The following is a 7,098-nucleotide window of genomic DNA, read 5'->3' as shown; positions in this document are numbered from 1 at the left end:
CAACTTGTCCATGACATGATAGTTAACTTTTCTAAAATAATTTCCCAAACAGATTTAGCATCAAAATGGGGCAAGCTTATGTTAGAAACTTGGAGGGTTATTTGGCCTTAGCTTGATTTTACTCCCTCTACCCAAAATGGGGTTGATTTTTCCGCCCAAGATTATAAATATAGTTGTAGGTGTTATTGTTGTTATTGTCTGGGGAAATTATTAACATACTGGACCTCTTCTCCATTCATGCACTCACCATTTTACAAGGTTTTCCCACACGTAGAACAACATAAAACAGGCTCAGAATTAATAGCACTAATATTCGATTACTTACCAAGCAAATTAACAATATTATTTACCCTAGCATTTAACATATTCAAAACATCAATTTCATATATATTTGCAAGCCTTTTAGAATTGCCTCTATTCGTAGTCCACTGGTAACTACTAGTAGCCATCTCCTCCAAAAACTCATATGCATTCTCAATTGATTTATCTATCAAAACTCCACATACAGCTGCATCAATTGTAATTCTCGTGAGAGAGATTAGACCATTGTAAAAAGTTTACACTGCTAATCACTCGAGAGTCGAGAAGGCCATGGTGAGGACACTTCGTTTGTAGGTTCTCGTACCTTCCAATGCCTAATATAAAGATTCACCAACGAAATGACAAAAGGTAGCTATATCATTCCTAAACTTGGCAGTTTATTGGGAGCAAAATATTTAGTCAGGAAAGCAGTTGAAAGATCATTCCAAGTAGCAAAAATGTTTGCAGGTTTAAAATTTAGCCATATCTTAGCCTTATATCGTAGAGAGAAAAGGTACAATCTCAACTTGATGGGATCCTCGCTCACTCCAAACAACTTTATAGTGTCACAAATCTCTAGAAAATTTGCCAAGTGAGCATTTGGATCCTCAGTAGAGTTTCCTCCAAACTAGTCTTGCTACGCCATCTGGATTAAGGCAAGTTTCAACTCAAAGATATTCGCAGCAACAACAGGACGAATGATGCTTGTCCATGCTCTGTTTGGCAATGTGATATCATGCGATGCCTTAGCATTCGCTTGATTAGAGACCTTGTTTGCCATCTCCTTTTGGGTTGTGTTTAACTCCTTCAAATTGAATTCTTCTCCTTGCCCATAATGTCCTCTTGATTTCTGGGCCAATAGGCTAAATCACGCGTGAAGCACAGTGCATGTACTAAAAGATAAAAAGCAATAAAAACATGTTTTAGCACCCAAGCAAAGAAGGAAATTTTTTTTTTTAAAAAAAGAAAATTGTCTAAAGTAATACTAAAGGAAATTCTTAATCATGATATTGCACAATTCTTTCCTCGGCAACGGCATTAAAAACTTGATGTGAATTTTAAATTAAATCTAACTTCTCATTTGCAACTACATAGTTTGTTCACTAGTTCAAGGAAAAAATAGATGTCAATTCTACAGAAAAAGAAAGTCAGCTACCAAAACTGTTCAAATTACTCTATTATTTTTATGTCAAATCGCCACAAGAGATTTGACAAATTCAAATAACACTACTCAAATTAATTAAGAATATGCAAAAGCAGAGTTTATCTTTGTCGTATAAGTTGTATGTGAGTTAGAGCAGGATTTTCCTTTAGATAAATCCCGCCACACTATGTGAATGCGGATTGGTCTGTTTTCTTAAATCAAATGGAGTCTTGAAACTTTATAGTTTATAGATAAATGAGGCCTTTCGGCCCACGCCAATATTTTTTAATGAAGAAATCAAATTTTCAATTGGGAGTTCAGGTTCAGAATATTCTTAAAAATGCATAATATCTCAAACCACACATGATTGTCATAGGCAGGCCTCCGGCCCAAAGGGAAGCCCCTTTGGACTACTTTATGTGACACATTCGAGGTAGATTCTATGGGCCATAGATACAATTCTTGGGATTTGAGTTACTATATTTCCAAGAAAATTCACTTTTTTTTTTTGGTAAAGAAAAGTTTGGGTAGGTTCGGTTCCGATCATCACCACGGATCAGAACAGACTTCCGGGACCATAGGTCGCTTACAGAGATATTTACAGATCACTCATCAACACAATCCTCACATCGGCAGTGGGATTCGAACACACGACCTTTTATGAAGAAGTGGTCATTCTTACAAATTGAGCCAACTTATGTTAATTAGCAAAATTCACTAAAGGGAAAAGTGTGGGTGTATGGAATTGTCCAGTTAGTAAAAACTAGCTTTGTTGTTGAGTTGTAGTGTCAAAAAGCACACCTTTGGCTTATATAAAGGAAAGGCAACAACTTGGTTGAAAGCAAATTCAAACTATTCAGGTGAAAATGAATCTAATCATTTTGTCTGAATCTAGCAAAGCACTATCATGAAAAAATCCAATTTTTTTTGAAAAAATTATATATAACTCACAATTGTGGGATGAATACAAGAAATTACAAAAGATCATAACTAATTCAAACTACAATTAACTCCCACTAGTGGGACAAAATACTAACATAAAGTTAAAAGAGACTCATATTTTGGTGAGATTTGAAGTCAGAGTCTCCAGATCCTCACACATTTCATTAGATCAATGGGATCTAATTTTTTCCCTTTTTATAGAAAGTTGCCAATTTTGCTTGAAAAGTCCAGTTATTGGTGCTTTTCATTCCGATGATTGACTTGTTTGTCATCCTTTTATTTGTTCGATTTCTTTTGTGTTTAGAAACATGCTGTTAAAAAGAAGAATTTGAGGATTGAGCTGCTTGTGATATTTTATAATGATGTCTGTTCATATCATCTTCTTTTACCCTTCTTGATTTTTATTCTATTTATCCAATTTTTGTCTTACATTGTTCTCTTATCATAGATAATTGCAGCCATAGAATCCAATTTTCCTATGGATATCAGGATTTCCATTGTTGACAGTTAATTTTTTCTAATAACACACGGTATTCAGATAAAATTCCTATTTTTTGTTATGAAACCTTGGCATATTTCGAGACGACAGCCCTCTAATAGAGATTTAGTGAAAAAGAAGAAACAAAGAGCTGGTTTTTTTTTTTAAAAAAAAACAGTTTGAGGAATGGAAACTGAAATCCGTTTGGTTCTCCTAGAAAACAATTTTCCTTTTTTGAGCTTGTTGTTAAGGAGTTGGAAACAAAAATTATAAAATTGAAAAGGTCATATTTTCTAGCCTTGGAATTTTTTACCTGGAGGGTACTACCCTCTCTGATGTTTGATGTAAAATGCATTCATATGTTGTGACTTGTCAAGTTAAAAAGTCCTGCATTTGAGTAAAGCAATAATTTCATAATCGTTCCTTGAGGTTTATGACAACTGTAGGCAGTACCCCCTAAGTTTGATAAATTACACCTATTTCCTCCTATGGTGTGAATTGACAAAAATAGCCATCATGAGTTACTATAACGTCTCCATGAAGGTAAATAATGCATTTAAGTTAAATTCAACAAATCATTAAGAAAGAGCAATAGATTATATCCTGTCTTCGCAACCAAAATCACCACACTGTTACTAAATATGGTCATAGTTTAAAATGGAAAGAAACTCTGATTCCTCCAAACAATAGGGTCTTGTTCAACCAGTATCCAAGATTTTTTTAGGTCTATAGGCATAAATGTTATTTTTTTTTAAATTTTAAAGGAAGACGAACACTTTCTATAGATAATTTTCTTAAAGCATGTGAGTATTTATAGTTGAAAATTACTAAGGAGATGCGGGCAATCTTGCAACTAGACTCTGCTTCTTATCCTTATGTGGGATCTAAGGTTGTAAGGGAGTAATAGTCCTTATTTAATTTTCGCTTGCTTTCAATTATCTCGCTATGTGATATGGTATCTTAATAAAAGCAAGAAGTGGCGACCCGACCTTGGATATAGGGTTTAGCCAGAAAAAAAAAAAAGAAAAGGAGCTTTATGCTTGTGGACAGAAATTTAGTAAGGGCAATTTAGGATTGTCAAAAGGATACTTTGCTTACATCAGCAAAGTTCAGCAAAGTTAGCCCCAAACAAAATTTTAAGGGAGGTTTCTGTAATTTTTTAACCTGATGGGTACTGTTTGCAAATGTCATAAACCTCAGGGGAGATTTGTGAAATTATCCCTTCAGTAAATGTTGATGTCAAGTTTTCTTCCTGATGTTGTGGTAAAATTAACTATTGTTTGACACCTTTTTCTCACGTGAAAGAAGAGGTAACCAATTTTTTTCTGGGGGACTAAATGGTAAGGAACGTACTCTGGATTTATTAGAAATTTTCTTTAAGGAAAAATCATCAAATCAGATCATCAAACATCTCTATTTTGCTTATTAAGCTAATGGCCATTATCTGATTCACCTTATACTAGGAGCACAGGAACAGCAGGTCAAGTTGAAAATGAGTAACTACTGTGTCTTTTTCTGGTGAAGTGTCAATTTAACAACAGCAAAAGTTGGTTTGGATAAGCCGTAGGCTTTTGTACTGAAGCTTGTTTGTTTAATTTAATAAGCTTTAAATTATATTCAAGCTTTGCTTGTTTATTTTTTGAGTTGAACTCTAATGTGTTTTTATCTTGAAAATGAAATACTATTTAGTCAATAAGATACTTCACTTATAACTAATAAATCATGATTTCGAGTCATCAAGGGAGTAAATGAGAACCATTATTGATCCTTAAGCTCAAATCAAATTGGAGTAGTTTGAATTTTTTTACATATAAATTTCAATTTTATTAGTGATAGAAGCAAACTTGATCTGAGTTTCAAACTTTAATGAACACAAAATGCTGTTCCTATTTAGTTTGATTAGCTTTTAAATCAAATTTGAACAAGCTTCAAGCGAACCTAGCTCAATTCAAGTACCGAATAATTCGATCCGTCTTCTAGTCCTAGCAAAATTGTTCATATTTGTGTACTATTTTCTCACATCAGATCTGAGTCTTGTGATTTTTTGGACCAATGGGTTCTTTTGGCCCACCCTTATGTTCATTATCCTGATAATATTTCATAATTTGAAGGACAGGTTGACAATAATTTTCTTCAAAAAAGAATAACATTTTAAAAGACGTGCTTGTAGCAGGTAAACTTCCCTTCAGAAGACAATTAACTTCTCTGGCTAACAAAATCCAGGTATATTCCTTGTATGATCAAAGATACTGTGTGGGGTTGTGGGACTGTCTGAAGTCCTGTAATTTTCCAAGAACCTTACAAACTGTATCCGTGGTTGTGTAGGATACCTTCGGTACCCAACAACCTTAATTCTTTCATTTTAGTAAAATACAAAAATGACTACGCTGTTTAATCATGCCATGAAACGTCAGGTAAAAGAAAAAAAAGCACAGGCTTGGCTTCTATGAATGAAGGCATCATCTCAGTTGAGACTCGCTGAGCAACTTCAGCTGTCTGGTCAGAAAAAGATCTAATCATTTTGTCTGAGTTTAATAGGTAATGTACTATCATGATAGAGCCCAACTCTATTAGATTATTGGGTTCTGATCTGTTTGTTTCTTTTTATAGAAAGTTACCAAATTTTCTTGAAATGCCCAATTAAAGGTGCTGTTGAATGTAAAGATTGATGACTTGTTTGTTGCCCTTTCTTTTGTTCTTTTTATTTTGGGTCACAAAACAGGTGCAGAAAAGATGAATTTGAGGTTTCAGTTTTTTTTTTCAGCTGCTTATGATACAATAAAATGATGTTTGTTCATCTTATCTTCTTTTACCCTTCTTGGATTTAAGTGTATTTCTCTAATTTTTTTCTCTTACCTTGTTCTCTATTCATGAATACTTGCAGGCTGCAGCCATAGACTCTAATTTTCCCCTGGCTTTCTGGATTTCTGTTCATATTTAACAGCTGATTTTCTTGCAATCTTTCCACTTCTGATGCATGATATAATATGCATTTAGACATTGAAACTTGTGAAGTTAGAAGTCCCGGATGTAAGGAAATTTTGAAGTCAATTTGGCTTCCTGATGTAGTGGGAAATTAACTACTGTTTGACATCTCTTTTCTAGGTAAAAGAAGAGGTAAGCAATTGTTCGGTAGGGCCCTAGATAAACGGTAAGGATCATACTCTGGGTTTACTAGAATTATTCTTTACTAAAAAATCATCCAAAGCCATGGCCTCATTCGCAAATTGTTGGAGGACACGAACAACTGGTCAAGTCAACTCAAAAAATGAGTGATTGTTGTGTCTTTGTCTGGTGAAGTTGCAAGGAATCAGAGGGGCAGGAACGGTTGCAAGAAGCAATGGTTCCTGAAGGTTTATAGCCAAGACTTGGCCAAAAAAATAAAAAATGTAAGGTCTACATTGTATCATGTGCATCGTATTTTACATTATGTGTGGGATCTATAAAATTTTGTTCTATAGTTACACGTTATTGAAAGTGAGTTATATTGTGTGGATACAAAGTTATATCTTATGCATTTTACACAAAATCAACTCGAACAGTTTTCTTGACAACCGTTCGGGCCTCGTGTCCTAAGGAATCATAGAGATATGTACAAAGGAAAATTTAAAATTTTCGACTCCTTTAGTAGATTAACTTTTGATTAAATTCATCTGACATAGTCTTGCTAGCAAAAGTTCAGTGAGTATTTATACACAAATAAGTGATGCATATCCTTATAGAAACCTAAATCTTGTTTTCAAAAGGATTTATCTTCCTTCACAAATTAAATTATAAGTTGGAAAACTTAATCTTTCAAATCCCTACTTAAAATTCTTTTAATCTAAGTTCTGGATATGTTGGCAATACTTATGAGTTATAATTTTTAATAAGGAATAATTACATCTACACCCCTTATGGTTTAGCCAAACTACCATTGTACCCCCTTGAACTTCTGAAAACAATAGTCACCCCCTTTGACTTAACAGAGGCTAAATGGTGTTAAACTTAGTCTTGTGTGGACGTAACTACCCTCCCAAAACTTTATACATTATTAAATACAAAAAAGAAAAATAACAATCATAAATATAAAAAAAGGCAAAATAAAAGATTAAATAAGTGGCCAAGGTTTAAAAACAAAATGGGTAAAGAAAACCAATTATGCCTAGACCACCACACCACCAAAACTGATACCATAAGTCCATGACAGCACCACCAAAAGAAATCCACCATGACTGCTCTACCATTCATCCCC

General features: G+C 34.0%; 1 non-coding gene across 1 annotated transcript; it reads left to right on the top strand.

The window, feature by feature from the left end:
- The first annotated feature begins 586 nt into the window (after positions 1-586).
- On the top strand, positions 587-692 carry LOC113743139 (small nucleolar RNA R71). Its single transcript, XR_003461026.1, has one exon. It is a non-coding gene; the product is annotated as a small nucleolar RNA R71 (small nucleolar RNA).
- The last annotated feature ends 6,406 nt before the right edge of the window (positions 693-7,098 follow it).

The sequence above is a fragment of the Coffea arabica genome, chromosome 4e (assembly GCF_036785885.1).
Source record: "Coffea arabica cultivar ET-39 chromosome 4e, Coffea Arabica ET-39 HiFi, whole genome shotgun sequence".
Lineage (NCBI taxonomy): Eukaryota > Viridiplantae > Streptophyta > Magnoliopsida > Gentianales > Rubiaceae > Coffea > Coffea arabica.
This window is presented reverse-complemented; position numbering and strand designations above follow the sequence as displayed.